The sequence below is a fragment of the Anas acuta genome, chromosome 11 (assembly GCF_963932015.1).
Source record: "Anas acuta chromosome 11, bAnaAcu1.1, whole genome shotgun sequence".
NCBI lineage: Eukaryota > Metazoa > Chordata > Aves > Anseriformes > Anatidae > Anas > Anas acuta.
Window position 1 is genome coordinate 4506702 of NC_088989.1, and position 26870 is coordinate 4533571.

At 47.0% G+C, this 26870-nt stretch overlaps 1 protein-coding gene across 7 annotated transcripts in view; it reads left to right on the forward strand.

The window, feature by feature from the left end:
• Nucleotides 1-26870, forward strand: part of FOXP1 (forkhead box P1) — a 364305-nt gene that overhangs the window by 37625 nt on the left and 299810 nt on the right. For all 7 annotated transcript variants that reach the window (XM_068694646.1, XM_068694645.1, XM_068694644.1 and 4 more), the window contains one exon: nucleotides 4664-4791. The gene's annotated coding sequence lies outside the window, so the exon portion shown is untranslated. The remainder of the gene's footprint in view (nucleotides 1-4663; nucleotides 4792-26870) is intronic.

The following is a 26870-nucleotide window of genomic DNA, read 5'->3' on the forward strand; positions in this document are numbered from 1 at the left end:
CCATCTAAATAGGGGTGAGAGATTATGATACTTGTAGCGACTGGTGTTACTGGGATATGATGAAGGTTTTTCAGCAGAACCTGGCACCAAACGAGCTGGTTATTTTCCTGTCAAAATAAGAGCTTTGTTCTTTTGCATTCCTGCTTTATTTGCCGACGCTGAGTGTTTCTGCAAATTCTCATCCTGGAGGAGAAACTTTCCTGCCCCTGCCTCATTTTTATGTGTTGTCTGCGGTGCTTTTCCAGGGGAGGGGGAGCAAAATGAGTCGAGTAAATCAGACAACTGTTGGAAAAAAGGGGACATGCAAAATCAAGTGTTCTACTTGCGTAATCTGTTTAACACCAGCGAGCCACAGAGCCTTGTGGGACACGGGAATAAAAGGAACATCTGTGCAGGCCACATGGCACGCTCCGGAGGAGTCCTCCATCCCAAGCAGCTCTGCTCTATTTGCAAATAAAAGCTCCAACCAACATCAAAAAGTTGAGGTGGATCCCAGCTGAAAGGGGAGAACAAATGTTACCTCCCGTTGCAGCAAAGTGCCCCCAGCCAGCAGCCTTCCTAGGCTTTTTAAGGGTGTTTTGGGCATGTGCTTCTGGTGGCAATTAATGTGTTTGTTTGTTTGTTTGTTTTAAAAAAGGTTGTTTATTTTGGAGACATATCTGGGTTGGAAATTTTTTGGAAACTGCTGAGCTTCTGAAGCTACAGTTAAACACAGGTATACGAGATTGAAGCAAGAACGAGGACGGTGCTCTTCTGTGCTGTTTGCTTGTTTGTTTTAAATTTTTTCTCTCTTTCTGCTCCCATTGAACGTCCTGGTAACCCATCTGGCAGAGGAGCTGCAGAGATCCCAGGGCTTCCCAGGCTGCTGCAGGCGGTGTGTTTGGTAAACAGCCCCAGCAGCAGGTGGGGCCCTGGGGAGCCGCAGCTGCTCCGGCCCCGCTCCCCTGGGTGCTCCCAGATTTGGGGATTGCTCCAGGAGAGGACAAACAAGCGTTTTGCCTCCGCTTGCCACCCATCGCAGTGCAGTACTTCTCGCAGGGCTGCATCCAGCCTGCAGCTTCGCATCCTCCGGGCAGGCTGTTTGGTTTTTAACAGAGTCGTGCATCGGCAAGCTGGGTAGTCTGCACCAAGCAGGCACGTAGTTTTTAATATGTAAATAGGAGAGGATGCTGGTTTCATCTCTATTCCAATGTACCCAGGGCGGCAATAACGCTTTTTTTAAATCTCTGCGAAACAGATTGTATATGGCAAAATTAATGTCTCAACTCTCCAAGTATTTTCTCTAAAATATTTGAATTTTTGCATTTATTGTGCCGCTTGTTTGAGATAGCGAACGGTATCAGCCATGTATTCAGAGCTTAATTGGTGGAACACAGATTTATCCTAATTTAAAACAGTCACTTAAAAACAGTTTTGTATATATGTATACATGGGCACAACTTTTCCTACAGTTGTCTGTTTTGGAGCGGTCTCGTAGGCACTGATGTACAAGTAGAACCTGTTTCGTGCAACATGGCTTTAAGAAACGAGTAGTTAAAGCACTATTTTGTACTCATTGCAGTCAATAAACATCCTAATGCTAGTGGCATGTGAGATGATTGAAGTTTTGCCTTTGATCGGGCTTTGAAACGTATCATGCAAAATATAGCCCAGGGTGAAAGTGCCTATGGATGTCTTTTTTCCCCTGGTGTTGGTGTCCTTGCCGTGTGGTTGTGTTTGAGTTAACATCGGTTTTGTCGTGCCTGCTGCAGAAAGCATACTCTGGGTTGGGTTTTCTGCCCCTACAACCCTGGAGCGTCAGGTCAGGACGGGCACGGTTCCTTGTGCCACAGTGTAAGCTCGTGACAACTCCTGAAATGCATGAAATGCTACAGCCTGGTTTGCAGTTTGATGTAGAAAACAGTGATCTTGGTTGCTTCGCCTCCTCCCGAGGTCCCTTCCACCCCTTACCATGCTGTGAAATGTGCTGGGACCAGTGCGAAACAGCCAGACCGTGGGGAGGAGAGGGAATGGGGCTGGGAGCACCAGGAAGGGTGGCAGGGCTGACCTCAGGCGGGTGAGATGAAGCCCGTAGTGGTGCTCCAGATCGTCTGCCACCGCTGCCCCTGAGATGGAAGTAGTGAAATATTAAAACTTGTCTTTCGAATCTGTTCAATATTGAGAAGATTAATTTTTGTTGGGGGCAGATTAATAGGTTTCCTATTCTGATTAATCCAGTGATAATAGAAACGATGTGATTGCTGGAATTAATGAAGCCCAGATTCATGTTCCAAGATTTGATTGACTCTGTGCTCCAGCTCCACGGAAGCTGCTTCATCTCATCACCCCTTGTTCGGCTGGTGAGGATCGGTCTGGGAGTGAGGCGGTGCAGGAGAAAGTCTGTACTGGAGGTCACATCGGAGAGCCTGCTGGGGAGAAGTTTGGCAGAGTGGCTCGGTTCTGCTCACACCGCAGCTTTGTCGGAGTTTGCTGTTTTTAACCCGGCAGGCTATTTTTGTGAAACTCGTCGGAAAGGAGTGTCCAATTCAGATGTGTGGGCGCATCATTAGAAGCTTCAATTTGTCAATGCCAGATCGAACTCAAGTGCGTGGGTAGATCATTAAAGGCTTCAGTTTATCAGAACCGATCTATTCCCTGTTCCTCTCCCTCCTCCACCCTTCCCCTCCCCACAACATGGGGTGTCCCCACACTGCGGCCTGTGAGGTGCCCCAGGGCCACGCCGGGCTCCTCCTGGCAAGCAGCCACCATGCCCGGCTCCGTCGGGAGCTGGCAGGGAGGAAACGTTTTGTGGAGTGTTTTGGTGAGGTCAGTTCTCAGTGGTGTAAGAAAAATCCCTTTTTCCAGGCGTGCCATCAAGGTGCAGGCCTGGCTGGGGTGCGATGTCCTCACCTCCTCCCGGCGCTGCCCACCACGGCCCTCATCTGCTGCAGGCCGAATGTATTATTTAGTCAAGTCCCTTCGCCTCACAAATCTCAAAACACAAAATCTTTTCAGCAAGTATTAGCCAAAATGAGCCTCAACTCCTCATCTTTAAATCAGGGCTAATAATCCTTCCCTCCCCTCCAGCCCTATCGTGGCTCAGGCCTGCTAAGAGTCGCACGCTGAGGTGCCGCAGGTCAGCCGGGGAAAGCTTGCCCCAACACGTGTAGAGGCGGCTCTCTGCTCGGCTACATACCCATCTGCATATCTGTCATCGAGCATGGTGATAAACCCAGCCTCGGCTCTGTGCTCCTCACACTGCTCCCTTGCTCCTCATGAATAAAATGGAGCCGCCGCCAGCTGCGGGTCGCTGTCGGCGTGCAGGTATTTGGGAGCCTCAGAGAGAGACGTCACGTTTAGCATAAGTGGTGTCCGAACACCCCTTTTGGATCTATTTTTATTGCGTAGCACAGCTTTATAGCAGGGTCGCATAATCCTTATATTTAGGTTTCTGAACTGTTGTGATCTGCTTTGAGCTGTAATGCATTCAGCTGAGGAGGGGAGAAAGCCCGGAGGCCAGAGAAAAACCTTTTTTATTTTATTTTTTTTGTCTTATGAAATTCCGTACAGTCGTTGCTAAGACAGAAACTTCCAGATGTTCCTCAGGACGGCTGCAGTGGGCTGCCAGAACAATTAACTCCCTGAGGCCGGGTCCTCACCACCACCAAAGCTCTGGTGGCTGTGGCAGGGCTGGGAGCAGCCACCACACTGGGGATGCTACGGAGGGAGAGGACCGGGTAATCGGGGGCTGGAGGCACCGTGTGGCATCTTAGCCTTCATTTTTGTTTCCTACACCAGTCCCTCAGGATGCTTTCCTCTGTCACAAAGTTTGTTTTCTCCTCGGAGGTCATTGCTGTTGCACAGAGGCCCTCCCAGGTGTGCATGGAGGCAGCGAGCGCCCTCCCATTTGAGCTGCTGCTTAAATCCCATCGGAGCTGGTGGGCACCGTGTGTGGGTATCAGCTTGTGCGCAGCGTGGATGTTTTGTCGATGGAGAACATATACATCTCTTTTACAGCACCCTTATTAGTAAAGCGGATGTTTAATTTGTGCAGCGACAGCTTCCTCTAAGCTAAGCTTAAACTCAATCTGTGTTACTAATAGCTGGGGAAAAAAAACATACTAATTGGTGTTTCTTAACTGATGTTTGCAAATTTTGCCTTTTCACCCTGAACATCAAATGGTTCTTATATGTGTTTTTCCTTATCTCCGAGGAAAGATTCTTGCTAACAAGAGATCCTACATTTTGTTAAGGTTTTATCGGGATGCGGTGAGCGCGGGCAGAGAGTAAATATTTCAGAAATTCAGAGTGTTATATTTTGATAATGCAAAGTAGGTTAAAGCAGCCGAATTTCTTGAAACAGTGCAGTGTCTTTGAGCAGAATATGAATTTGGATGGTGACACATTTTGGTATTTAGGATGAACATAAACTTGCCTGTCGGAAGGAACAAAGTCTGAAATAACAGCATCTTTAAAAACCTTTCTTAATACTGTATGTTTCGATTTAATTTAAAGCAAAATAAATTCCACTGTGTGATAGAGTAATGTTTGATATGTAGAAATATTCCTGTAACGCTCCCCACACCTCCAGCGCCTGTAACTGCCTTTTATTTTCAAAGGGAAATGGTAGGCTTTGATATGATTCTAACTAAGTGAAGTTTTAAAACATGTTTTTGTCTTTCAGTCTCCTGAGAACATTTTTTCTGAGTGATTCCAGCTTCCCGACACATTTGCCATGATAAGGGTTTCGATCCTTTCCCATATTTGCCCTGAGTCATGAGTGGATATGTGTGATGCCTGCAAGTAAAACTGGTGAGTCACCAAATGCAAGTTTGCAATAACTCTCACTTATTCTTTCTTACCGTCTCTCTTTCCCTCGCCCTTTTTTAATGAAGGGGATTTTTTGGTTTCTTCTTTGTACTGTCTGTGCTTAAAAGCAAACCACGACTATCCCTAACCAATACCACCCCCCCCAAATGAAAAAAATAAGATCTTGATTGTATTCAAATATCCATGATGTTAAGTGTTATCAATACTGCAAAAAAAAATACTCTCTTCCTTTCTTTCTTCCCAACATCCCCCCCAAGTCCTTGGTGAAGATGCAAGGGCTTCTGTGGTGAAAGTGGAGTTCAGTGATGCAAAGCCGCTGCCCGGGACTGAAGCCTGGCAGACAGACGGGGTTTAAACATGCTTGTGTGTGCAATTCATGTAATGATTAAATATGAATATGGAGAGGCCTCCTCTCCATCATGTGTCAGAGGCTTTGCTCTCAGAGGAGCCATTGCCAACAAATAATTAGCTCCGCCGTTTGCTGCACTTACATCCCAGTGACAAAATGGTGTCACTGGTACACAGGAGAGCCGGCCCTTCACGTGCGCCTGCCCACGAGGCCTGGCCGCCTTCCTTGCGGGGGAACAAAGGGAGAAACCCTCCAGTAGCCAAGCCAGGCTGCTGCATGTTGGGGTTTTGTCAGGCCTGAGAGGTGGCACGTCCTCTGTTAATTGCAGTCACCATTTGCCCCTGTTGTTAGCAGTGGAGCGCCTGTCGGTCCCCTTTGTGCTGCAGCAGGGTGCTTGTACCCATCCTGGCCGTGCCCCACAGCCAGGTACGGGGACATTTCCCTTGCCCCCTCCTCCAACCCCTGCTGCTCTTGCACCTCCACACCTATTTACTAAGTGGGGTGAGAGGAGGGGCAATTATTTCTTCGTTAATCCAAAGACAAAGAGGTTGGGGAAAGAGGAACCATCTGACGTTACAGGAGAATTGGAAGATCTATGTAAGAAGTCTTTAAACACTATGAAACCTGGGTAATTAAATTCCATAGGAAATGGGTGCGCAAATTGTTTTTTCTTTTAAAATAAATTAGTGTTTCTGTTGTATTTCTAATATCCCTCCGTGTGTTAGAAAGTGCATTTCAATTCAGAGATTATAAAAACAGAGAAATTCACACATCAGTGAATTGTGATTTTTTTTTTAAGTTTCCATTTTTTTCTTTCTTTTTTTTCTTTTTTTTCCAGAGGTAGCATAATTACCATGTCATTTAGCAAAGATTATAATAGCTGTTCAGTTTTTACCGACTGGTGTAGTAAACAGTTGAATAAACCCATATGGCAGCTCAAAGTGTGCATGCAAGAGAAAGATTCTTACCATTTCCTTTATGTCTGAATCACCAACCTTGCTGATACGACTCAGATCCCCGAGCAGAGAGCAATCCCAGACATCTCCAGTGATGCAAGAATTTCTCACTGCTCTGGAGCATGTGAATCAATTGATTTTAATCACGGTGGTTAGCTAATTAATTACTTCTTTGTCCCTGTGAAGTATGTGTAGAAAACTTGGGTTATATACAAAGCACGTGCCTCTCTTTAAAGCACTCTGCATATACTTCTTTAATAATGCTAAATAATATCTTCAGTCCAAATCTTACTCTTCATGTCACTGTTGAGGGTCAAAGCCTTGCTGAGCCTGACATAGGCTATGTGCAAAAACACGGGGTATTGCAATAGCCCCATGGCACTGCCTGTAATGGGACTTTGTGTCGGGTCTCAGCAGCAGCAAAGGGAAGTACCCCGGAGTGTCTGGAAGCATCCCCTTGACATAACAGTTTGAGTTACAGAGGTATGGAGCCATGGCTGACCAGCATCCTGAGGAAAGACAAAGTGTTAGAGTTGTGTGCCTTCCGGATACCTTCAGTATTAAAACATAAAAGTAACCGAAAGGATTGTTAACTCTCTCCAAATGCTGGCTCGAACAACACCAACAAAAAAGACTTCGGCTATTCCCCATAAAATTCACTTACTTCCAGTTATCTTAAAATTTTCATGTCACATAATAGCTTTAAAATATCTTCTGAATGCATTAGACTCTTGAGGTGCTTAAAAAATATTGCCAAATAATGCTAGGAAATGAACAAGTGCTGAGCAGTCCCACTGGAAAGGAGCAGTTGGCCAAAACCGGTGCTTATGCTCATCTTAACCCTGATGTATGGGCAGCCCTCTGCCATAATTCTATCAGGAGATGGTAAGTTGCCTAGCAATGTACTGACTGTAGAGGGTACGTGTTGAGCTAATTCAGTTTTTGTTCTCGTTTTCCTTGAGAGTTCAGCTTAAAGGAGTGATCCTTTCTCCGGCTGCAGCAAGTGCCACTTCTCGGTATTCTCTCTCGTTCCCCACTCGAGTGTCCCTGGTGATGTCAGGAATTCATTCACAGCCTTGTGCGTTTTAGAAGTTTCCAGCTTATTGAGTAACCAAATGTGGTTTCTGCTGATTGTGTTGACTGAATACGGAGGGCCTTTCGGAGAGGCGAGAGCTTTATTTAAAGCGGAGCATCTAGTTGTATACCATTTTATGGCAGACAAAGGTCATCTAGGGTAAGCAGCCAGAACAGTGAATTGCCTCATTGCAGCACCTAGGAAAATGAGACAGAAAGATACGGTAAAAGGCTTTAACAAATTGCTCATCGTTATAAATTTCTAAAGCCCAGGAATTGGTGCTGTGTACGTTTTTAAATTGGAGATAACCATGCTTGTACAATAAATTGACTTAAGAAGGGAACAAATCAAGGTGATGGGGTGGTACTAAAAACCCCGTCGTGCAGCGCGGTGCTGCTGGCGGCATCAGCGGAGCCCTGCAAGGGCTGCGTGGCTGCTCGTGCTCCTGCACCACTCACTGTGAGTGTTTGCAGCAGGTTTCCTGCTGCCCTGTCCTGCAGGGGTGCCCTGCTCCTGCCGCAGAGCGCTGGGTGCCTCTCCTCCCACAGGGATCGGCCCTGCCTACAGCAGGACTTGGTTGTGCTGAAACTTTTCCTGCCTGGAACTTTGTGCTCTGGGGGGGAGGAGAGAAGAAGCAATTTTAACAATTTAATATACTACATAATATGTTTTATAAGCTGGTGTGAATGCTCCTAAGTATTTTGGTCTTTTTTTCATAACACAATGAACCTAATATTGGTAAAAATACAGATCTTAGCTGCCACCATAAAGAGAGGCTAGATTTAATAAACAGTTATGAATGTTGGCAGCTGCCTATCAGATTGTATAACATCGGCTATAGCACATGAAGACAGTGTCAACTTACATTTTATCTCAGAAGTATTTTCAAAGCATTTATTTTGCTTTCTCTTGAGTCCTTAACCTAATTCAAGTTATATAATTGGCTGAATATTTTTCCACATAGCTAATTGGCTGGGTGCCAGCGTGGAAACCATTGTCTGACTTGATGATGATCAGAAATTAACATGACATTTGCGTGGTGGTAATGGAATACATTAGTAATGTAATTCATGACTGTAAGAAAGAGACCATCATCTCCCACCTCTGATCAGCAGGAGGGGCTGGGAGGATGATGAAATGCTCCCAGCAGGCACCTCACAGCAGTGGCTGGCCAATCTCTATGTCAAATTTAGTTTTAAATTCTTCAGACAAAGCTGTAATGCTTACCAATTAATTACTACAAATGTCAATTAAAAATCTACCAAATAATACAGTAAGATTAAATTTCAATTAAAAAAATTACATTTAACAAGGAAGATACAACATTATTTTAATGAATTCTGCTGAAGGTGACAGTTTATCTAGATATATTTATACCATGTAGGTGGATCTAAATTCATTGGATAATGTTAACCATGTTACTCCGTATACTTATTAGTTTTGAAAATTATTTCCACTTGGGCTGTGTCCTGGAGGAGATGGGGCATCAAGGGGCATTTCTCATCACCGGGATGAAGGGGAATTTCACGCCTTTTAAGTACAAATACATTCTCACACCTAAAATGAAGGCTTTGTTGTAGACTCTTATACCGATGGAATTAGCGGCATTTTTCATTGCTTGGCATTTATGAAACCGAACGTAGAGTTTTTGTTGTGGTGGTAGAACAAGCCGTAACTTTGCTGTAAATATGATGATTTACTCAGGACAATTTTTCAAGTAATTCGTTTTGCCATACGAACAATATCCATTATCCCAGTAAATCACTTAACAGGCAAAGGTTTTGCTGTGCGAAGGTGGTGAACTGCAAGTCCTGAGCAGAGCTTTTATCTGCAAGGCTTCGCCCTGGCTTATGCTTAAATTAAATTTCCTACTTGCTACTACGGATGCGTAAAGATCTGTTTGGAACCTGGAGTGGCGCAGCAGATGTCACACAGCGCGATGGAGCCGGGAGCCTCCGCGTGTGCAACAGCGGCACCTCGGATCCGGGGTGTTACCCCTGCAAAGCGGCCCTTGTAGCTGGAGTTCTCTGTTGTGGGATTTGTTTTTATCCAGCAGGTCAGTTCCTATGGGCTGGAGGTAGAAATGGCAGTGCTCTGGGAGCTGGTGGGCAGGGGAGAGCCGGGCTGTGCAAGCGGCTCTCCCCGCGGTGTTAAAGCACTGGTGAGCCAAGGCTTCTAAATATCATTTGAAGAACCACTTTCTCAGCTTCCTTGATTTTTTTTTTTTTTCCATGAGCTTTTATTATGTTTTCACACCATCGTGTCAAAAATAGGTAAGAGGGAAGGCATAATTGAGGAAACAGATTTTGTGTGTCAAGCCAGCACTGAGAAAACGCACTCCCGGGGACCAGGAGGCTCCTTCTCCTCGGCATTGCTGTGTCTGCAGCCGTACATTTCAGCAGGTTTAAGTGTAAAATAAAAAAACAAACACGGAGACAGAGAAGCCAGAAACTACTAATGGCAGATTAAAGTACAGACGGGCTTTGGTACCTTGTAGGTGTTCCAGCCTTGCCTATCGGTGGGTAAATGCAAGTAGCACGATCTCTGCCTCACTGTTGTTCAGATACCTTTGGGTATTGGTAACAGCTTTACAGGATCATTCCTGCTTCTTGCTATTATCTGATAAAGCTATAATCAGCAGGAGATGGGAGACAGCCTTTTTTTTTTTTTTTCCATAAAGGCCTCAGGAAATGGATGCTGTGGAAGTGTAAGAGCAGCTGAAATGTTTTCTCACCAGTCCTCACAGACAGCAAGGTGATGGAGAGAAAGGTAGAGCAAGGCAGACTCATTTCCTCACCAGCGGCTTTAAATAAAGAGGCAGGGAGGGAAGAGTGGGAACGTGTAACATCTTTCTACCAGGAGATAATGGTGTGAGGAGGCTGTGGGTTTGGGGCACCCACTGGTCAGGCAATTAGGTGGGAGCTGGAGCTGCTGCTCTTAAAAACCTATCTTTCCAGGGGCTTTCAGCTCTGCCCAGGACCAGCCATTTTCCGATTTGAGCCCTGGGCTGAAGCTCTGGCTCCAGCTGTTTGAGATGTGCTGTATGTGGTACTGCAGGAGCCGAGCACCTCCACAACCACAAACACTGATGTGGTGGGGTGTCCCCCAAAGGCTGTGCCCATCCAGGGCACCCAGCGTGGTGTTTGGTCTCCTCGTTGGGGTGTCCCCGTGCAGCTTGTGCCCCTCCAGAGCCCCCGGGGAGGTGTTTGGTCTCCTCACAACTTCTTACAGGTGGATTTCTGCCTTTGGCAGGGAAACGCTTTTCTCCTTCTACGAGAGTTGGCCAGACATCTTGAAGGAAGAGTGTCTTTGACTTTGGAAGAAATATTTATCTCTCTTAGTCTTTTCCTTTTCCTTAGTGTGAAGTTATGTCAGCTACATTACACTGCGGGAACGCCGAGCTGGGGGAGGATACTTTAATAAGCTGCCCTCTTGCTGCCAGTTTATTCCAAGCTTTCATCCGCTGATTTACATCCCATCTGAAGTAAAAATACCCAGACTTCAGTAGTTTGTTTACCTCAGCGTATATCACTGCGGGGCGACCCGAGGAGCTGTAAGCACCGCTCTGGCTGTGACATTTGCACGAGCCGCGAGGCAAGGTGAGAGCCGACAGACGCCGCGCGCCGTGAAAAGGCAACAGGGTTTATTAAGCCTTCCTCGTCCCGTGGTTTATAGTATTTAGACGAAAGCAAACATCTCCAGGGAGGGCTTAGGAAATGAGAGACTGAGATGAGCTCTCCCAGCTGATGGCAGGTCCCGGCCTCGTGAGGAAGATGCGGGAGGCCGCCCACAGGGCAGGCCCGCAGGGGTGTCCCGAGGAGCTGCTGCGGCCCAGGACGTGGTCGTGAAGCACTTGTGCAGGACGAAGCCATCATCCTGTCATCGTGGTAATGCTCCCGGGGAGACAGCCTGAAATACTCTTTGTCTTCATTAATACTCCTTCCCAGCAGAGCCTTAAGAGATCATCCTCCCTTTCAGATAGACAAGGAAGCAGAATGCAGGGTTGTTTGTCGAGAAAATCCTATTTCTGTCCGGCGGCCGTAAAACCCCAGCTGCTGAGCGTACGGGGAGGCCGCTCTGTCATCAGCCGGCGGAGGGGAGAGGTGAAAATAAAAGCCAGGGGTAACTCCCTTCTGACAGGGGTGTGGTGGCTGCGTCTTCAAAAAGCTTCGGGAGCCTGCCACACCAAGCCTTTATGGTGGTGTTCTCAAGAGCCAGGTAACAGATAAGTCCAAGCAGGGATATCCAAATGAAAGGAAGACCTTTGCTCTAGGAAAATATCCATCACTGCTTCTCACAGCACGGTTCGGGATCGCAGTGCGGAGCGTCTGAAGCGTTTTGGGTCCTTTTGTTGCGAAGGAGGCGCCGCGGGACCGGGGCTGCTCTTGAAGTCTCGCAAGCATTCAATATCCCATTGACTGCGGGGCAGCAGGATGTGACCGCCGCAGAAAGAAAGGCGGCGTTTGGGGGCTTTATGCTTATTGTTTTCAGCAGAGCTCTACTGGAACCAATAAAGTCGCTGCCACCACCGCTTTGAGAAAAAGTGGCTACAGCTGAGAAGGAGAGAGGCAAAATTATGAATTAAAAAACCCAATGCCAAACCCATTATTTTGCTCTTGAAAAAAACATCTTAACTTTCCTGTCTTTTTTTTTTTTTTTTTTCCACATGGAGTGAATCTTTGGGATAGTAATGTTCCACTGTCATGTTTGTTTAAAAATTGTTTTGACAATGCTTTTCTGGGGTCAAATCCTGAAGTTTCTCTCCATGTGTTTCAGCTAGGCAAAACTCCCAGTGTCTCAACAGGGGCTTTTCCAACAGAGGGGAAGACTAATGCTTCTCGATTTAATTGGGAATTTCATCCGAGGCAACAAAAGAGAGGCCCAGATTTGAAGTTTTGGGGTTTTGTTTTTAAGTACCACAGAACGGTGTCCAGCTGAACAGCAGTACGGCTGCACGTGGGCTGGCTCTCGCCGTGGGTTCAGCGGGCAGAGCCCTCGCCTGCACCCTGCCCTCGATGTTCTCGGGGGTTTGGCCCTCACCCGGGATTTCCAGGCTTTGGTGGGTTTAATTCCACCCTTAATACTGCTTCGGTGTAATGTTTTCGTGGTTTAATGTTCATGGAGTTTTTTTACAGTGTTTCTTTTAAATTCTGTCACTGAAGTGTATGAGAGTTGACAAGTGTAAATATGTAGTTAGACAATTTCAAAAGTGTATTATTTACTGATCGACCATAATGGCTCCAAAGGAGCCATTATACTCAATCATATCATGTCAGTCTGTGGCACTTATTATGATGGTAATATGGATATGCATATTATATTTTTTTTAAAGCAAGAGAAGCGTTATTGTGCATGTGTAAAAGCTGTTTTTAATTGTCAGTAATGCTCGGAGCCTTTTTTGATATCAAGATTTTAAACCACCTATGGCTACCAGCCTACAAAGCGTGGTAGCAAAGATCTGTGTTGATGTGCAGATGAAAAAAGCCATGCCTGGTATTTACAGCAATGTGACTCTGCGTGTCCTTAATATGGCTCTTTTATGGCTTTATTAGATCCGAGGGCAACCTAGAACCCTAACCTGAGAGCTTGGCAGGTAAAAGCTTTCCGTTTTATCTCTGCAGCTTTCATCTGCTCCTGTAAGCTCTTTCCCTGACTTCCTAATTGTGTTTGTGACATTAGCAAATGGCTGGTCTGAAAATACCGTGCAGTGTAAGTCATGTTAATTCAGTGATCTTTTTTTAAGGTGTCACAGAAGATGTCTTTTTGTAGCGCTGGGGTAGAGAAAGGAGGAGAGAAGGCAGAATGAGAACATCGAACCGTATAAAATAAAAGAAAGAGACAAGCAGAGAGCTGGGAGTGCTAAATATGCTTCAGCCTTTCGGTAGAGCTGGTTTCCGTTGAGAAAGAGGTAGGAGATAGCGAGCAGGAGCTCGCTTGCTAGAAAATGTCCACGAGGCTCATTGCGGAGAAGAAGGGAGGACAGCTCTGGTTGTAAGGGCTGGATGCGGGGAGCTGAGGTGCGAATCTGGCATGGGGCACGGCAAATCAATTGCGGAGCAATAATTAGAGAGAGGAGGAGGAATCAGAAGTGTTTCCCAACTTAGAAACGAGGATGTGACTGGCTCTAGCTGTTGCTACTCGGAGGTAGGGAAGGAATAAAGGAATCTGACGGCGCTGGGCAAAGTCCTCGCTGCAGAAGGCACAACTGAGGTGACATCCACGTGGATGGGGCACAGGAGAGGAGAACCCAGCGTGGCCGAGGAGCAACGGACTGCAGCAGGGCAGAGCCACATCAGTGGGAGCTGCGAGGCTGGCCCGGGCTCTGAGTCCTCCCCAGAGGTGGGAGAAGTTCTCCCTGACGGGGGGCTTGGGCAGAGAGGCCCTGGCTATCAGAGCTTTTATTTCGGCTGCAAAGCCTCAGAGCAGATGACTGCTTTGTCTTTCCTTTTCAGACTTCAGCACTAGTTCTGCTTTGTTGCTCTGCTATCAGAGGAGTTATTTACACTGCTGTGAATGAAATTGGGCTAATTACTGGACGGCTATTTTTCCCCCCTTATTCTGAAGAACCTTCCACTGGAAGTGCATTTTGCTTTAAATATGGGCAAATTAACCATAAGGTGCTAGAACGAGACAATTTTGAGTAGTTCAGGGGTGGAAGGACACATACATGTGATTTTGCAGATGATGAACCCATAAAAGATTTCCTTGCAACAGTTACTAAAAGAATAGAAGTAGCAAGGATTCGTAGCCATTTCTGCATTAATTCTAACTTGTCTCTTTCTAGAATTGTATTAAAACCAATTGTCCTCTTTTGAAATACTGAACAAGAAGCATAAAAGCGAGTAAATACCCTTTGACTGTTCCTGTCCTTGACCTACATAAACAACTATATTCAGGCTCAGGACTGACTCTTTCATTTGTGAAAAGACGAGGGAAGGTTAAGCTTAATTACTTCTTTTGAGATGCTTCTTATTTAGCAAAGTTAGTTACTGAAGTCTCATCAGCTAAAATGTGAAATATCAGTGATATTTCTGCTGGCACCGTTAGTTTAATATTCCTAATAAATTGTGTAACTGCTCATTTGTGTAAGAGGATGGGGTTTACGAAGCTGCAGTGCATTTGTACGCACACACGCACTAGCACACAACACTTGTTGATGATTCAGAGCAGGAGTAGAGTAATTCAGATCTTGGACTGCCTCACGTGTGATTGGCTTCCTTTCTGGGGGACTTATTTTAGGGAAAAATCAATGTCAACTGAAAAACATTCCATTCTGAAAAGACAAAAATTCCCCTACTTGTGAAAATGTGTCTTGGCAGCTGATTTAACTTATGATACAAGATTTAACACTTTTCACTAAACATGAATATTTACCATGGCAACAGCTACGTTACGGGCCACATGTTGGAGACTTGCACATTGTTACAGAAACTTGTAACTCGCCGCATTTAGACAAGTCCTTGTTTCCTCTGGCAGGAGGAACCCGGCGTGCCCGGACCTCCTCTGCGGCCAGCATCCCTCCCCGCGCATCCTCGGGCTGCTCTGCCCTCGTGCTACCGCCTTGGCTCCTTGTCACCTCTCATTTGCTGTGTGAGTCGTTTTCCAGGCGACGTTAATTGAATCACGCTCGTCAGGGGCTTGGTGGAAGCGTGAGGACGAGGACGGAGCCCTGGCAGCTGCTGGCCCCGGCTGGAGGCACGGAGCCACGCATGGGAAGGGGTTGGGACTGCCCCAACGTGCTGGAGGTGATGTGCTGGAGGTGATGTGCTGAGCTGCGTGGTGTTGGAGTGGTGGGAAGAGAAAGTGTAGCTGGGCTGCGGATACCTTAAATGGAGCAGTTTCACTTTATTTATTTGTACAAGTGAGGAGGAGTATCAATTCTCTCCCTTTGGGTTGAAGCTAGCACAGGGTCAGGCAGAAAACCCTTCTCCTGGAGATAAAAACCCCGTGTTAAGATGTTTCTTCCACCTTGAGGTGTCTGCTCCTGGCCACGGTTAAGGAAAAACAACTGACCTGGAGGGGTTCAGACCTTCCTTCGTCTGCACCCTGCTGGGAGCTCTGTCCTTTCCCTTCCACTTAGAGCACTGCAACTCAAAGGGCACGTAGCTATTGAGTTGAGCGTGTGAGCAGGAGCCTGACCTGCCCCAGGAGGGACCCTTGTAGGTAGGAAGGAGAAACGAGTCACTCCCCGGCAGGGCTGGGTGTCCTGGCACGGTGTGCTCGCCGTGCCTGCGCTCCTGGTGCCGCTCAGGTTGAGTTTTGGCCTTCACTCGGTGCAAATTTGCCAAGCTGTGATGATGTGCAGATGCAAAACTTCAATAATTCGCTTCTCTTTTTGGCGTGGCATCTTTGAAAGGTCTCGTATTTGTTTCCATTTTGTGTTAATTTAGAACTAAGTGGTTGAACTTTGTAGGTTTAATCCTGTACAAATACACCCGTGTTAGATCCTTTCAGCCTGCGTACGTGTGACTAAGACAAAAGCGACGGAGTAGGGCCTCTGATTTTTGTTTTACTCGAATCAAATATCCCATTGGGATTTCAATTATAAGGGAACGCTACACTTGTTTGTTACTAAGGTGACTACAGTGTCAAGGTTATGTGGATGTTGTAGTATTATAAATGCAAAGATAATGCAAAAAAGAAAAATAGTTGTGTTGGCTAAAATCATCCCATTCCTATAGCACAAAGTTGCACACTGTCCTACATTTCAATTCTCGTTCTATTAAATTACCTGTTTAATAATTTGAATCCAGTGTTATTTTTATATTATATTGCAAATGTGTGACTGTGAGGTTATTTTTAAGATATATTTATTAAGGGAATGAATACAATAAGACAAGTCATTGCAGCCCACATACAGTTCCTTGACTTCTCATTTTATGATGTTTCAATTGCATATGATTACTGAATGTAAGTTTTAACTTTTATGGGGGTTCATTACAGATGCAGCTGTGTAGAGAGAAATTCAATAGAAATTTGATATTTTTTTTAAAGCTTTAAAAGTGTAGTGAGATGGAGCGACTTGATGGAATATAGCTCCAGGCTTCCTGCTCCGAGCTTGGATGCGCTCCTGTGGGGTCTTCAAGGACTTAGCTGGGCTTCGCTGGGAATTTGCCTGTTGCTGATGGTGGGGAGAGGAAGGGCACCAGCAAGAGGTCCGTGTGTTTGGGGGGCAGGGGACCACTGCATCTCAGAGCAAGGGTGTTTGCCTTCCCTGGGCAGGACACAGAGAAGAGGTGATGGCCTCGGTCAGGGCAAGGACTGGATGTAAATCAACGTGCTGGTGGAGAGATGCAGCTTCAGTGAAGCTGTGGTGTTCTCTTCTAATTGAGATCCTGAGTCAAATGAACTCCCGAAAAAACACTACTGAAAACAATCTTAGCGAGCAAGCACTGAGAAAATAAATTTGGGGGCACGCTTAAAGGAATGGTTGTGGTAAATGAGTAAGTCTACCCTGCAGTTAAATGCTGCAGTGCTTCATGTGAATGCTAAACAGGGACATAGCACATCGAGTGTAGTTTAGTTGAACAATTTATTGGCATAATGTGTTTGTTTTTAGCATATAGGAATGTAAACTTCTATAACCGAATGATCATGTCTCCTGGTAGTGAGGAACCCTCATATTAAAAACTGTGACATTAGCTGTTCGTAGAAAACCTGTTTCAGATTACAGGCTATTTATTTCCAAACATCAACTTCCCGTAAGGCAGCAAACTGAAATCCAGAGCAAAGATGCACTTCTCAGGGCATATGGAGGGGAAGCACTTCTGTCCTCGAGTTTTATTCACTGATTCTCAGCCCGTGACGTGCTGGTGCAGGGCTCTGCTGGCTCCAGCCGTATCCCTGCCCTGCTCTTCAGGCTGCAGTGCGTGTGGTGCAGTTGCTCACGCGTGGCTCAGTGCCAGGTAAGCCTCTCATTTCCACTTCTCTTGCAGGAGTCTCTCCGGTAGCCCCAGCAGCGTGTGGGTATCCTCTCAGCAGCACGGCTCTCTTGGTTTTCCTTGTGGTTAGCCCAGGGGTTCCCATACAACACTGTCATCTTGCCTGGATGAAACCTGCTGAAGGATAAGGGAAGCAGTAGAAGTGGTTGGGGGACAACATCCCCCTGCTTTGGTTTTTAAGTGGGAGTTCCTCATTTGGGCTGGGATCCCTGGATGTGCGGGTGCACGTGTGTGGAGCCGTCGCAGCGGGTGGCACTGCCCACATCACGGGCTGTGCTCCCTGTGTCCCTCCAGCTCACTGCCGCCCGCGTGGGAAGGAGGAGGATGGCAGCTGACCTAAATGCAGGGCTTCCAAAACCTTTTCCCCGGTGATTAAGGCAGCTGCCGTGCGTGGCATCCTTACCTACTTCAACTAAGTACTGGGCACTGCTCCTCGTGGGTGGAGGAGCAGGGTTTGCCTTGGCGCAGAGTGTGGGCTCTTGGCTTGGTACGTGTCTGCGGGGGGGCACCACAGCAGGAAAATGGGCTGCAGGAATACGGTGGTGCTGCCCTTACGGCTTCATCCCCAGGGAAATGGTTTTCCTGGGCTGTGCCACCTCCCACAATAAGAAAAAACAGATGAAAAGCAATGAAGCACACAATTACATAATGAAAAACAATAAAAGGCGTCTTCCAATATGTACTACTAGTGACCAGATGACTTTATTATAAAAACTAAATGTGATTGCATTTCTAGGTACTGTGCTGTGTGTAAACTCCAGGGAAGAGGGAAGAACAACTTAGGAGGAGAAGACTTCTTGTTTAATATAAACCTCAGACTTCGAAATGACACATAGCAGGGAATAAATGTCCATCATCTATCAAATGAGGTTTGAGCGGTTTAGGTCACACTAGACAAACACTTCTCACCCTAAAACCTCCTTTTCATCTTCATTCATCAACAACACCTTAAGCTGGTGCCCCTCTTCTCTCCTCGCTCTCTCAAAAATAATAATCTGCTTGATGCCTACAAATCACTGGTGGCTGGCAGTCATCAGGCAGGTTATGAGCTGTGGCTGTGGCTGCTCCCGTCGGCTCTGCCTGCTGCCGGCCCTGCTCCTCCTGCCGTCCCCGAGGAGCGGGTGGGAGGCTGGGCAGGGCCGCACCGCAGCAGGGCAGCTGTGGCCCAAACCCAGCCTGAAGACGGGGAGTGAACACGTCCTCTGGGGATGCTGTTGTGCGTGGAAGCCTAAATAGGCAGGTTTGGAGCTTTAAAGCAGCAAGGGAAACCTCTGTGGCCAGGCTAGGGAGGTTTGTTCTCGTCCCTTCAGCTGCTTCTCAGCGTGGCCAGGGCTGCCCCGGAGGGTGCTCGGTCCCTGGAGCCTCCCTTTAATTTGTTTTCGTAGTCTGCAGGCTGAGCGGCATCGCTGTGCCTCCAAGTTCCTCCTGCCTCCTCTGAGCTCCTCGGCTGCGCTGTGCACGAGCCGCTCAATCCTGGTAGGAAGCTGCCTCTCTTACGCTAATCCTTGTCCAATAACTCCTAATTTTTATTCTTATCCTTTTCTAATTTATGGTATTCCTCTTGGATTAACTTCCCATGGTACGTTTTTTTTTTCCCCCCCATTGCATTGCTTGTTTGTTGCTTTCTCACTGGTTCTTTTTTGCTTTCAAAGATACTTTTCTGGCTCCAGCCCCAGCTGCCTGGAAGTGATTTGTGCAGCAGTGCAGTCCTCTGGTTTTCAAAGGCCACAGACTTTTCCCTCGTTTTCTGCCTTTCTTCTTCTCGCTGTCATTTTGGGAAACAACCTGACAGACACGGCTTCTTCACAGCCACCAATTAACGTTAATCTGTGTGATTGAAATGGGCTTATTTAGCAAAAGAAGATCTGTTTGAAGGTAGATTTTTGTTGGAGTGGAAATTTCTGTGAAGCTGGAATTGAGCTCGTGGGGACAGCACAGCATCTCTTCGTGCTCAGGCAGATTTGGGGAGAGAAGTCAACATCTTAATTGCAATATAAAGTTGATTTTTTCCCACTTCCATTTTAAACATTGTTTCGCTTTGTTCTAATTTGGGGGTTTGGAGGATTTCACCATACACTGGGATAGGGACCGAAAGCAGGGGGGGATTGGGGTCTGCTACCCACCCACCACTGGCGTTTGGAAGTATTTTGAAGGGAGTTGACGCATAGTTTGGGTTCTGTTACCCTATCCAGTTTAGCACAGAGATGAAAATCATGAGGGTGTGGGTTGCTGTGGGGCTCCCCGTGCCTGGCTCTCCGGCAGGTGGGGACTGGCAAAGCAGCATCCTAATTAACTGGGGAGGGAGGGTTCGCCCGCCCGCAGGAACTGGTCACACATCAGGGAGTATCGCGAGGGAAGCCAATTTCCTACCCCAATACCTTCCTCTTTTCCACTTCTCTCCTTCACAGTTTGAAAACCGTAAATCACTTTATTTGAAATGTATTTAAGGAGAAGAATATTTTTCCCTGCATTCCTACTTAATGCTTTGTAGCGAGTACAGTTCGGATCAGTCATGTGCTAAAGCGAGAGAAATCTTCCTCTTCGATACCGTGTCCTCAGCGCAGGCACCTTCCGCCCTCACTCAGTCCTTCGGTGGTAATTCTGGGTTCTTGGGTGCTGCTCGTTCTGCCACCGAAAGAAAATGCAAACCAGGATATTTTAATATTATTAATAATGAATGTTTACATAATTAGCTTAATTACTTTGTTCGTTTTGACATTTTGTCATTGTGGACCCGTCTTCCTCGCTTCTAAAGCGCTCTAGAAGCGATGGAAGGTGCAGGGCGGTGTGGCACTCCCGTCCATCTGCCCCTCTTCATCTCCAGCCCCTTGCACTTACCAGCTCTTATCCTTACCCTGTACTTGCAGAAACACTTACTCGAACCTTGTCTTCAAGAAGTTTTACCTCTAACAGCCTCCCCAAAAATAAATTTCTCATGTAAGATGAAGAACTTGATCCTTCGTGCCTGTATGAGATCAGGTCATTTAGTGGTCTAAAAATCTTTCTTTTTTGAATCAACAGTACCTCGTAAGGGCGAGTTATTCATCCAGCCTGTAATTGCTGTTGTCTGACATATTTAGTTTATAGATTTTGGGTGCGTGTGGTTAGGAAAAATACTGCAAAGATGCTTTTTGGCCAAAAAGATGAAGCTAGTGCGGAGGTTCTGGTGATACTGGAAGAAAATCCAAGACGGTTTTGTTGGCGGTGTTTTTTCTTAAAAGAAAAAAAACCACAAGGATAATTGTGTTAAACAGCAGGGTGCCACTGAGCGATGGAGAAGCTGAAGGAATGGTTTGTTCTCCTGTTATGTCCCTGCTTGGGCTTTCTCATTCTTGCTCCTCTGTTTCTTCCGAAAGGCCCTGCAGCCTCCAGATAACAGAAATTAAATTAGTATTGATATAACATTAGACACTCCTATTAATATTGACAGCCTGTCGATACTGTTGTGCTACTTTTGTAATACGGGATGTTAACGGATAATACTTTAAATAAAAACACACTAATCTTATAATCACTGAACATGCAGCGGGGGCTCGGCTCAGCTCTCGCCTCCTCCCAGCTCCCCCAGCCTCGTGTTCGGCCACGTTCGCCTGCCTGCAGCTCCTGTGCCCCAAATATCAGCATCTTTTTGTGGGTGTCCCCTTGGGGTGTGTTTGGGGTGGGGTGGGATCGCACCTTGCCCTGTCCTGGTCTCACCTCCTGCAGTGCAGCCCCTCTCCCAAGCATCAGGGGCGGCAGGGAGGGGTGCTGTGCACCAGTGGCAAGGCTTCGTCCCCAGCTTTTTTTCTCTTCTGGGCTGTTTCTTCTGCCTCCTTTCTATACCGGAGCTGGATGGAGTCCTGTAGGGCTGGGGATGGGTGCAGACCTGCCTGCCTGCTGTTTTGGGAAAGGGGACGTGCTGATGGGTGAGAAGCCACCGAGGAGCACGGGCAGGAGCGGCAGCGTCTGTACGTAATTCCCAGGGAGCAAGGGGTGTTTGCTGAGAGGAAAGAGGAAAAATGTCTTAATGGTGTTGGTTTGGGAAGTTTGGTGCTGGAAGCCTTGCAGGATGGCCCCAAGTTCTGGATGCAAGCGAGCTAAGCCATGGGATCGCTGTTGGACCGTGCTCTCTGGGCATGCATGGGGTGAGAATACGTGGGATCAAAGCGGTGCCCTTGGTCCGTGGTGCTTGTCTTGGCACTCCGCTCACGTTAGCAGCCGCACATTTCTTATGAACTTTTTATCTCTTAAGTCTATCATGAAAATCACCATGTTCATCAGAGCTCAAGTTATTTGTTAAATGGTGTAAAAAACATGCATTAAACAATAATGATTACTTTGGTAAACACAGATGTCTTTGTATTATGCAGTGGGTTTTGTACGCGAATTTGTACACGTCTGTGAAACGGGATTTGCCATCTACCTTGAAAAATGGGAAACACAATCCATGCTAATTGCTTCTCCCTTAGCCCCCCGCTCCACCTGCTGTGCTGCTGCAATCTGGTGGTGCAGCGCTGAAATCTGCAGCGTGCGAGGCCGGCAGCAGCAGCGAGCAGGTTGGTGCTTGCAGCTGTGTGCCCGCCGTGCGAGGAGGCAGGCGACAGCCCTGGCTTCTGCCTCGCCGTTGCCTAACCAGGAGGGTATTTTGAAAAAGGGGAGGGAAAAACCTTTATCTCGCTGAAAACCATCCCGCGACGAGCCGGTTATTCACCACGTTATTAATGCTTATTTGGACGTTGCTTGGACTGCTGGATTAAACAGCTTTCCCGTTATGTATTGAATGAAATGAAATACATGTCACAACAGCAGTGCTGTGATGATGACAACCGTCCTTGGCTGTGCATCTCATTAGAAAGATATACATTTTTCTTTGTTGTGCATCTGTGAATGACAGAAGTTGACAAACATCTCTTAAGAAGTTGCTGTTTGGAGAAAGTTGCGTTTATGGCACAGAAACCAAGAAGAAAGTGCTTGTTACAAAGGTAAATAACTATTTCTTACACAGGTGCTTTACGAATCACCCTCCTCTGCTATAGTATTTACTTTATGATTGCATATACGTTGCAGGAGATCCTCATCTGGATCACTTACTCGTATAAAGAAGTCCCAGAGGGTTCAAAGTTCAGTTTGTATTGAAACTTGCACTTAGAGCGGGATTAAACCCCTTGTATTTGGCAGCTTTATAAACTGAATCGATTCTCCAAATGTGCTGCACTAAGTCCCAGGGGACAGCTGGATTTTTCCATAATGCTTTTTTTTGGGGACAAAGCGTTATTAGCTTTGACAGAGGAAAGACGCTCGGGAGGAGAAGCACCAGCACGGGGCTCGGCTGGCTGTCAGCGGGAGAGCGGCTCGGTGCTGTAAAACACCCATTTTGGGGACGCAGGGGCCTGTTTGCATAATTCCTGCCCATCAGCCTGCACTTCTGAAGGCTGCTGCTGTTGGCCCACTGACTTCAGAGCAGGGGCAGTGGCTTCGTGGTGGTGGCTTGTCCTTCCTTGCGGGTCTTCGGGCTGTTACGGGGTGAGCCGACCAGCAACACAAAGCTCCAGGTTTAGTTATTTTTAAGGCTATTTTCCAAAGCTGAGAAGGAAGACGAGCACCGTCCTGGCGAAAATGGCTTCTGCCTATTCACGATGAATCAGAGAAGACGGCGAGGCGCATCCAGCTGCATTTGCATGACTCCGCTGGCTGCATAGGCGTTGCACAGGCGCCGAGGCGGTGCGGCGTTGACCCACAGAAACCTGAGAACACAATTGAGAAACCAGTGGGAAGAGGCAAGCGTGGACTTGCGGCGGGGAGCCGAGGAGGGCAGGAAGGAGGCCGGGCTCCCCTTTTCCCACCGTCCGGGCTGAAATCAGCCCCGCCGGGCGCGCGGAGCCTTCGCTGGTGCTGGCCCCCGGCCTGGGGCGTGGTTGGTGATGCACGGGTTGTTGGATTTTTATTATTATTGTTATTATCTCTTTTTTTTCATCTAAAGCCATTCAGCTTCCAGCACGCTGAAGCTGAGAACACAATCCCTGCAGAAAGTCGTCATTTGGGGAAAAGTCTGTATGCAAGGAGTTCTGGGCTTATGCTCAGCCTGGTGTCTGAAATTGTTTTACTTTGGTTACAAGTAACACCTCAAATTGCCACTTAACCTTGCAGGCACTCTGTTAAGGCCCTACTTCTGATTGCGGCAGCTGGGGTGGAGTTTCCTTTGGGAATTGAAGGAGTAGGAAGTGTTGTTTGGAGTTTTTTTGTTGGTATTTTTTTTTGCTGACTGGTGCTAATGTGTAGGTGGGGATGTGCTGCTGTTTTTGTAATGCTTTTATTGTTTATGGAATTGTTAGTTAATTGATGGTAACAATGCCTGGAGCCTGGGAGAGGTATTCTTTTATGTTTGCTCAAATCAGAACAAGTAAATAATTTTATAACTTGAAAGGAGACGTGAGATTATTCTCCTTAGTTTATTTACCTTGCAGGTTTGCATCTACCATTTCCATACCTTGTTACCGAGCTTCCCCAGATTAATTTATGTTTTTTTCGAACAAAATGACAGATGAGAAAAATGCCTTTTAGGATTCAGTAAGGTGCAGCTGGGGACCCCCCAGCCTGACCCAGCAGCAGGTGCTGCACCTGGGCTTGCTTCCATGAAGTCTTTAATGAAGTGGCAAGGTCTCAGGCCGACAGCATCCCCTTTCCTCTTACAAAACTCCAGTGCAAAGCCCAGAAACCTGTAGGGTATCTGATGGACCAAGACGTAGCTTTGAACTCCTGTTAATTACTTCACGGTTTACTCAGAATAAAACCTACTTGGTAACTTTGTCCTCCACATTTATCCAATGAAATAAAATTCAAACCAGCCCACAAGCTAGAGAATGTTTTTTATTTATATGTGGTGTAGTTCCATCTGGTCCACGTTAAGGACCCCAAAAATATATATGATTAGCTTTATAGTTCACTGCTAAAGGTAGCAAAGCTGGCTTTTAACATTTTTCAAATTTGCAGCTAGCATCTCAAAACATTTGCTGGCATTTCCTGACTGTGATTACCAACCAAAGATTTCCTTGGTTGTCTTTTCACTTTTTAAAGTATGTTGCATCGTTTTCCTGCTTAAAATAACACCGAAGTCTCTGCTGTTCTCTTTATAACTCCTGTGCAAACTATCCATCTCTGTCAAGAGTGGTCAGTCCCAAATCCCAAAGGAAACGTCAGATAATGGATAGTATTAAAGGAGTAAAATTTATGGTTATCACCAGCACGAGCTCAACAAAACGAAACCCCCATCAGAAGAACCAGAGAGGGTGCACTGTGCTGCTCTGCAGCAGCTAAGCAGGGGGATAAAGGTGCTTGCCAAAAACCAGGCCAGGAGTGCCCACGGAGTGCTGTGGCTCAGCATGATGAGCCTACCTGGTTTGGGCATCAGGGCTTTGCTCATCCGTGCAGCACAGCCGAGTATCCCCAGCAAATGAGTGGCTGGGACCTGGGTGGAAAGATTCTCGGCTGTGTTTCAGGCAGCTCGGCTCCTCTGCAGCAGCCTCTGCAGCTGCTCCGTGCCGGAAAACAGCCTGATGAGGCTGTGGTGCAGCACCAGCACAACCCCTAACGAGGGCGAGAGCCCCAAGCCAGGGCAGCCGGCAGGGTTTTGCTGCCTGTGCTGTATTTACTCGTGTATCATACTTTCCACTTAGAGCTGAAATGGGGAACAGCTGCCGGCCCGGCTGCCAGCTTGTCCCGACCGGCACCGTGACACAAAGCTCTGAGGGTATACGTTTCTGAAATACAATTTTAATAACAATTTCGGTAGCTGCAAGTTTTTTCTTTCAGTGCTCGGTTCTCCTTCGCCTGCTCGCTTGGCAACTCGGTGCTGTCAGCTGGCATTGGAGGCCTGGAAAACCGCCCTGCTCCCTGCAGCGATGCGTGGTTTATCTGAACACTGCACCTAGCTGCCGGACCTTAACGCTGCTGATTGTTTGGAGAGAAAACTTAAGAACAAGGTGTGGACGTCGCCCTCTATCCCCTAGCATTAAGCAGCACCCACGCCGCCGCGTCCAGCTTGTGCAACCGCCTGGGAGCGTGCTTCCCCTGGGCACTCCTCGCTGCCGAGGCGGAATTTGGGAATTTTTCTGAAAGCGCAACGCTGGGACCTCAAGGAGGCTGCCTCTTAACCTCAAGTATGTCCAGAAGTGTGTAGCAAGAAGTGCCAAGGATTTTCAGGAGTTGAGCTGAAGGTGTTGTTTGAAGTTAGCCATATTTTATTTTCTCAAACCCTTTCTTGGGACTTAATTTATATGGGGCTGTGATGGGCATGCGTAAACATTGGGGTCGGGTTACAGCACGAGTGAAATAGGTAGACTGGTTTCTTTTTTCTTTTCTCGCAATAAAAATCTAAGAAATTCAGTTGCTTACCTCATAAAATGCACATTTCTGTTACAGATTAGCCGGATTTTAATGAGGCTGTTACTTATACAGTAGTACATTAGCGGAGTGTCCTTTGATTTTTATATAGCGAATGTTTACACACTGATGCAAGGATGCCTGACCGTTATCCTCCCCTTCCTCCCCAGTTCCTCAAGTGGGGTATTTGGGTCCAAAAGCCATGCAGGACTGGGATGTTGCAGTATTGGACGCAGGTGCCCATGCACGGGGCCCTGGTGGCTGCTTGTGCAGGACGGGGCAGCTGGAGGTGATGCTGCAGCTGGGTGTCAGCCAGGGCCGTGGCACAGCATCGGGCTGGGGGGGTTATAACTCCTGGCACCCCTTTTTTTTCCCCTTTTGCCCCTTGTGCTGAAGCCAAGCAGAAAGGCTGGCGGCTCGCCGCGGCGGGATGAAGACATCCTCTGCCCATCTCCACCCGCGGAGCTGAACGGAAGCTCTCCGCGCCGCTTCAAATTGTAATTTTGGATAAAAGGCTGTGTAATAACTTGAGAAATGCGCGAGAAGATCTCGCCTTAATACCGTATAAACCTTCTTTAACTTCAGGGAGCTTAAAATCAAATTTGGCAGAGCTTACAAGGGCAGCGAACGTGGAGCCACTTGACTCCGGTGAGAGGCAGGCGCGGCTGAAACGGCCCCGGAGCCTCCGCCGGGGTGCTGAGGGGTGTCCGTGCCCGGGGGGAGCGTGAGACTTTGTGTAATGCTACCTGGGTTCTTGGGAGTGCGTTCTTCCTCCTGCATACGTGTAAAAATACCTGCTGGATCTCACTTACATGTTAAAAATTTCAGTCTTAACATTCAGTGCATCCATTTTTCCTGCCTCTTTGAGAAGAACGAATTGAGAGTTTACCGTGCAATTTCTGTTCCCAGGCTTTCAGGTTTTTTATTTTTTATTTAAGGTAACAAGGCAGGCAATTGTGGGACTAGGAAGCCCCACAGACACCCTCTGTATAAAGAAATTCGGATGTGTTGTGACCTCCAGAAAGTGAATTTTTAGAGCAGCTGAAGTTAGAAATCTGGGATAAATTCGGCTCTGTGAAAGTCATGGTAACAACCATTTGTAAGAGCATATCATGCTCTATAGTAAGATTGCATAAGGGCACAGGATGAAGCATCTGATTCTTTTATTTTTTTCCCTTTTGGCATTCTGTTTGTGACAATTACATGACTCTCTATTAACTGTGTGTGGAAGAAAGCAGTGTTATGAAATGAGGAGAGATTTCCTTCATCTGTTACTCTGTAGGTAATTTTTGTGCTTTTTCCAGTATTTAAGTACCTCTTAACTGCTTGCTGTCCATCTGTATACCATTCGTAGTACTGTAAACTAGTATATGTAGCATGAC